The sequence below is a fragment of the Peromyscus eremicus genome, chromosome 7, assembly GCF_949786415.1.
Source record: "Peromyscus eremicus chromosome 7, PerEre_H2_v1, whole genome shotgun sequence".
Classification (NCBI taxonomy): Eukaryota; Metazoa; Chordata; class Mammalia; order Rodentia; family Cricetidae; genus Peromyscus; species Peromyscus eremicus.
Genome location: NC_081422.1, coordinates 4,680,208 through 4,687,070, shown reverse-complemented (window position 1 = coordinate 4,687,070; position 6,863 = coordinate 4,680,208). Strand labels below are relative to the sequence as shown.

General features: G+C 42.6%; 1 pseudogene; it reads left to right on the top strand.

The window, feature by feature from the left end:
• The first annotated feature begins 2,150 nt into the window (after nucleotides 1–2,150).
• LOC131914603 (prefoldin subunit 6-like) lies at nucleotides 2,151–2,536 on the top strand (annotated as a pseudogene).
• Nucleotides 2,537–6,863: the final 4,327 nt, after the last annotated feature.

Here is a 6,863-nt window from a genome sequence, read left to right as displayed (position 1 = left end):
CTGCCCCTTGTGAAGGCATCAGAGGGAAGAGCAGAAGGTGAGAGAAGAACAGGAGATTGCCAAGGAAGAAACAGACAATACAATAGCTGGTTATTTTGTCCTCACCCACACCCATCATCATCAATACCACCGTTAATATTATGACCACACCACATGCCAGGTACAGAGATGATATTGGTGAATCCTCATAATCATCCCATGAGGTGACTACTCTCTATACCCTAAACTGGAGAAACTGAAGTTTAAAAAGATGAAGTAACTTCCCATAATCAACAATGACTAAATTATGGAAGACAGAAATTGTAACATTAGCACATAGCTGGTTGAATTATGCCAGTGTAGCCAAGTTAACATACCTAGGCTAACAGAGGAAGATAACTACCATAGTCGTGGAGTATAAAAGGACACTGAACTTGGAGTCAGGAGACAGGAGTTCTAAATCTGGGGTTGGATCTCTATATCTGTTTTCTTTTGGAACAATGAAGGAACCACCCTAAGTAGCTTCTAAGCTGTATTCCAGGCTCAAATTCTGTGCTAGAAATAGAATCTAGACCAACTCATGTTTCATGTAGACGCACATTCTAATTGGTCATTGGAATCACTAGAGGCAGATTTGACTGGGGAGTCTGTGAGGAGTTTTAAGGAGTGTTTTGAAACAAGAAAGGAAATAGCATAAAGAAGAAACATGAGGAAGAAATTCAAGCAAGGATATGAGGTGAATGAGTAAAAGGAAGAGGTAGATGAGTCATGTATACAGAATAATTAGTAAGTTTTCCAGGCTGTGGTAGGCAATACCTTTACAACAGGAAGTGGGTACAATATTCCAATTAGTCAATAGAGGACAGCTGGGGAACTATCTTGCCTGCAATACAGGGATATCTAAAAATTAGTAATTGGGGAAAAACCCCTTATCCAGAAAGTTTTATTCATTTGTGCAGACTAGCAAAGAGATTAATTTCTCCTACACATTGTTACCTGGGGATGATATCTCAAAGGAACTTTAAAAAATTATTTTTTAAAAGTGTATGCACACATTTGCATACGCACATGGATGCAGGTGCCTGAGGAGGCCACAAGAGGGAGATAGAGTTCCAAACTGCTGTGAGCTGCCCAATGTGAGTGCTGGGAACTGAACTTGGGTCCTCTGTATGTGCATTTAACTGCTGAACAGTGTCTCCAGGCCCACAGAGAAACTTATGAAAAGGAAAAGTACAGAAGAAGAAGAAATTGTTCTGGCATGCCATACTAAAGTCACTTGAACCAGGTGAAAATGCTTGGGGATATAAGAGCTTATTGAGAGGCCAGACATCTCAGTGTGGTGTGAGCTGGCATGTAGAGGAAATTGCTGAGGTCTGTGTGGCATATGGTTGGGTTTCTAAAGCTAAGGCTGGAATTTTTTCTTAACTTTTTTCCCCAGAATATAAATGCTTTCCAAATGTGCCACAAATCCCTTCTCAACTTTGTTTCTTTCTTAGTATTAGGAGAAAAGATGTTTATCTAAAGAGAATAGGACTCTTCTGGGAAGACCATTCCACTTCTGAGTCTCTAAAGAAAGAGTCGAGCTGTTTTCAGTTCAATTCTTAGTCAAATCATTAGCTCTGACAACAAATTATACTGGGCAGTTCTCACCAAACTCAAACTTTTTCCTAGGAAAGAACATTGAGAAAATCTTTCTTTTCTCTTGTTTCTGAAATGCATTTTCTGTAATTACAGATGTGAGAAAAGCTGCACTTAAGATTTCAACTTCTGCTGTGTTTGTGAGAAAGCGATCCACAACCAGAGCTGGATGACCTCATGGGGAACTAGTGGAAAAGGCAACTAAAGGCTGTGTGTGTGTGTGTGTGTGTGTGTGTGTGTGTGTGTGTGTGTGTGTATCTACATGGGGAAGGAGTAGAGAAGACAACTAAAGGCTTGTGTGTGTCTGTGTGTGTGTGTGTGTGTATGTCAGGCACTATTCTGGACTCTGCATTTTTTATTTTTTCACTATCTCTTTTGTTGTTGCTGTTTTCAAGTTTTGCTTTTATTTTGCTCTTAAAGACTCTTGTTTTGGTTATGTAGAAGGGAGAACATATGGCCTGAAAGGAGAGCTCAGGTGCTTTCTAGAGTTTGAGACCCAGGGTTCCCTCCCCTGCTATGCCTCCACCTTATCCATGGCTGAATTGATCCAAAAGACACTGCAGGGAGACATGGAGAAATAGCAACAGCTACAGAAGGACTTGTGAGTCCATGTCAGGGAGGCCAAAGCCTGAGGCACAGGTAGGAAAAAACACCATTGTGAAACTTGGCTGTGTTCAGGAAACAAGAGCTGGCAAACCAAGTCCTTGGACATATCAGGAAGAGGCTGGACTGTGTCACAGCCAAAATTTAGTGACATGAATTTTAGCTTCTGGGTCTTGAGTGGCAGTCACAGCAATAGAGGGGACCCTTTACTCAGCTGCAGCAGGAGTTCCAGCTGACCAGGACAGGTGCTCCTGGCAAAGCCTGGAGTGGGGCTACAGGGGACAGAGAGAATGAGGCTCTACACTATAACAGCTAATACAATGTAAAAACTCCTGGGGAAAAGGAGGTGCAGAGGGCTCAGTGATTAAAATCCCTTGCTCTTTCAGAGGACCCAGGTTCAGTGACCAGTATCAGCATGGTGGTTTACAAATGTCTGTAACTCCAGGGACATCAACATGGCAGGTCTTGCTTCTCATCCCAAAGAATCATGAAGAAGAGAAAGGTGAAAATTCAAGAAAAGATTTTAATCAGAATGGTCTTTTGAGAAGGCAGAATCTAAGCATTTAATTCCATATTTGGGGTACTTGCGTGAGCTTTAGGTTTAAACAGAGGAAGTACTAGGGACAGGAGTGCGACATCTTCATAATCAAGCAGTTCTCATCTAACAGTGTCTGGTTGATCATCATCTCAACTCTGGTTCTGCACGGTGTCCCTGAAGAAGTCATTATTGTTTGAGGAAATGATCCAGTCCCCATGATTGTCACTGCCTGTGTGGAGGTGCTCTCAATACAGAGATCTATTTGTGAGGTTCTAAGAGTCCTGGAATTCAACATGTAGAAAGAAATGAGTTGCTGTTTATTAATAAAACTTTTTTTAATGGTGGAGGAGAAAGTTTATTGTAGATATGTGGGAGAGCATAGTCAGAGGCAGAGACATCTGAGAGAGTCCACAGTGGACATGACCAGACTGAGCTGGGCCATGTGGGAGAGGGAAAGGGGAAGGGAGAAGGGAGAAAGGGGAATCAGGGGCAGCAGCCAGGAGCCCAAAGGTCTAAAAGGGGTGGGTAACCAAAATGTCTGGATTATATGGGGAAGAGCTTCTAGGGGAAGGGCAGTCCAACCCCTGGGCTGGGGAGTTCAGAGTAGCAACTGAGGGATGCTGGGAGAACCTGGCGGCCAGGTCCAGCTTTGATATGTTAAATAGGCACCTCAGCAGTTCATTTTGTCCTGGGTTTGAAACATCCCAGCCTTTTGTTGATATACATGACAAGGAGCAACACAATCCTCTTCTTTCCTGTGCGTTGTGTCCAGTGTTTGCAACAGTTCCTGATCTTAACGGGGCTCAGTGAGTGACTGTGAAAGTGGAGGAAAGGAAGAAGGAAGAGGGTGTCTATGACTACTTCCTGCCGACACTGGGGCATCACTGGCTCAAGTCTGGAAAGAGAGGCTATTTCACTTGCTGTCCAGGCTCTGAAGTACCATCTGGAACTAGGAACGTTCAGACAGCAATTGGAGCAGTTTGCAGTCTTTGATTGATTGGAAATCTGCTGGACCAGATACATTTTAGGGGCAGAAGATAAAGTTAAGGAGTTTAGGGGGACTTTTTTTTTAGGTGTACATTTGAAACTTTTAGGTCTATGATCCTGGTAGCTGGAGGAGGGGAGTCCCAAGACTAGGGAAAGAGAAAGAGATTCCACCCTCAGAAATAGGCTGTTGATTGACTTATCTGGAGTCCATTTTACCTGTGAGAGAGGTAGATATAGATTGATTTCCTGAAGCTTACAAGAATTTTTTTTTAATTGATAAAAAGAGGTGAAAGTTTTAAATATGTTAGCATTCCCACTGTTTATAATCTATCCTGAAATCCAGATTGTAGAAAAGGCAGTAGACTCATGTCTTTGAGTCACAGAAAAAGTCATTCTCTTTATCACTGGCAAGAGGAACTTGTGGCCCTTCATTAACATATGACTGTGGTGCTAGGCTCCCTTAGTCCCTGCTCACAAGCCCCACCCCAGCTCATAAGCCCCTTTTCTTCAGTTCCCATTTAGCCCTGGAAATCTTTCCCCTGTGGCTTCTCCTGGCTTTCCCAGGAGACAGGGTTAGCAGTTTGGAATACACTTTTTTCCTTTTCACCCACAGGATGGCTATTTTAGTTTCTTTATTTCATTCATTTTCCTTCATGGTACACTATAAAAGCATCAGTAAAGTTGCCAGTCTCTCTATGTACTGTATCTATAATTAAAAGTTTTAATTTGATACTAGAAGAGCTTTAATTAAATCATTATTTTTAAGGCTAAACCTGACAGGAGTGTAACATAAAGTCTGAGTCTTAAGAGAGTTAATAATTTATTGTAAATTGTTAAGGATAATTAATAAATACAAGTTATAAATGATCAAATTCTTTAATGTGTTCAGAACTATACCTGTAGTCATGCTAAGTACTAATGTAATTAATTATAACTCTTACTTAGCCCCCTGTATATGTTTTCAAAGTTAAGCCGAAAACAAGTAACTAGAAACAAGCAAAGTTTTATACCTAATAGATGGTCCTCAACTGCTTCAGAGATCTGCAGAATATGGGATTTAAAATGTTCAAGCTTCCCATAATAGAGAGAACTTCTCCCTCCCAGCAGGAACCCTTAAGGTATCCAAAAAAGATAGATGGGGCATGACAAATCCACCTGGATTGTGGTAAAGCTAACCACTGGGAAAACTGCCCCATGCCTTGTAGGGCTCTGCACACACCATGGACACTTTTGGGCTGATTGCCCTACTCTGCCTGGTCAGTCCTCCAAACTGCTCCTCAAAAAAAAAAAAAAAAATCTCAGACCTGGGTCTGGAAATCTCAGACCTGGGTCTGGGAGCCAAGGCTTATACGTCTCTGTATGACAGCTAAAGATTATGTGCTGTCCTGTATGACAGCTGAAGACTTACAGCGACTGCCCCCAATGAAACTATGGAGACCACCGGAGCCTAAGGTAGCCATCTAGGTAATGGCAACCAGTCAGCTGACTGCTCCCAGGTGCCAAGACACATGGGTACATCAAGCTAAGACCTCCAGCAGACCTAGGCTTGGCTACAGATATGACAGGGAACGCAGAACGCAGCAGGGAAGCAGTCTGTTTCTTTCCTTCTGGACACCAGAGCTACTGACATGGTCCTGGGAGTTTTGGGATGTCACCTCTCCTTTCTCTATTGTCGGGTACAGAGGACAGCCTTACCACCTCACCAGATTTAATTACACTTTCAGAGTTACTGCCTGTGTTTCTCACGTGCATACAGACAGGGCCCTGATCTTTGCCTTGTCCCTAACTCCAAAAAAAAATAAATTCTCATGCACCACAAGCTTTTCTCTTCCCAGTTCCCTGTTCTAACTCACTGTTCAGCTAATGGTACAGGACCACCACAGAACCGAGTCCAGAGATCATCAAGTAAGAAACTGTAGCAGCTAAAAGGTATTTATAGACCCAGACCCAAAAGCATCTTGGTGCTACAGGAAAGACTTTAATATAAACATCTATTACTGTGAGATGCTTTTAACAATTGATCACCTGTCTCCTGGATGCTGAACTAGGAAAGGAAACAGGTACTTTAAAATAATCTGTCTCTGATAAAGCTTAACATGAGCTGGGCCATGTGGGGGAAGGGGAGGAGAACAGAGAAGGGAAAGGGGAACCAGGTGCAGCAGCCAGGAGGTCAAAGCTCTCAAAAAGCTATTAATAAAATTTTTTGGTATTGTTAGAAGATTAAAAGACATAAGGATAATTTAGGGCACTATTTAGACTCAGTCCCGCTGAATTTACAGCAGACTTTCAGGGTCTGTTTCAGAGGCAGAAGAGGGTATTGTAATAACTGGGAGTAAAAAGCTTCACGGCCTTGAGTCTCATAGGGGGATGAGTTCAGGTATGCACAACCAGTTTCAGACAGATATTCCTTGCTTGATTAGCATGCCTGTGTACAGGCTGATCAGGGGTCTGACTCAGAGTTCAGGAAGTGGGCATGGAATGGTGGCAGGGATGCCAGGCTTTTCTCCTCTTCTTAGGTCCTGTGAGGGCTTCCAGAGTCAGCTTTTTAGCAAACATAGTTTCTACATACTTGTGCTGCTCAGCACGTGGTTAGCAGGATAGAAAAGAAAAGCCACACAGAGCAGCACAAATCAAGCATCAAAGGAGTTCAGGACACACTAAAATCACCAGACAGTCTTGGGGAAACTGTATGTCTTAGTGTGGGTTTCTAATGCTGTGAAGAGACACCATGACCAAGACAACTCTTATATAGAAAACCATTTAATTGGGGCTCATTTACAGTTCAGAGGTTCAGTCCATTATCATTACAGTGGCAGTGTGCAGGCAGACAGGGTGCTGGAGAAGTAGCTGAGAGTCCTATATCTTGCAGGCAACAGGAGTTTATGGGGGTCAATTACATTCAAATTACCGTATCGTGGTTTGTTTGGTTATCTGCTGGGAGTCTTGACAAGTGCTTAGGATTTCATGGAGGAAGTGATCTGGACAAAGCAAATAATATAAAAAAGGAAGAAATAAACAGCAAAGGCAATAATGGCTGCCTCAACATTGTCAGAGCCAATAGGAGACAAGGGAGTGTCACACTGTTGTAAGAAGGTAAGCTTTCTGAAGTATGTGGACA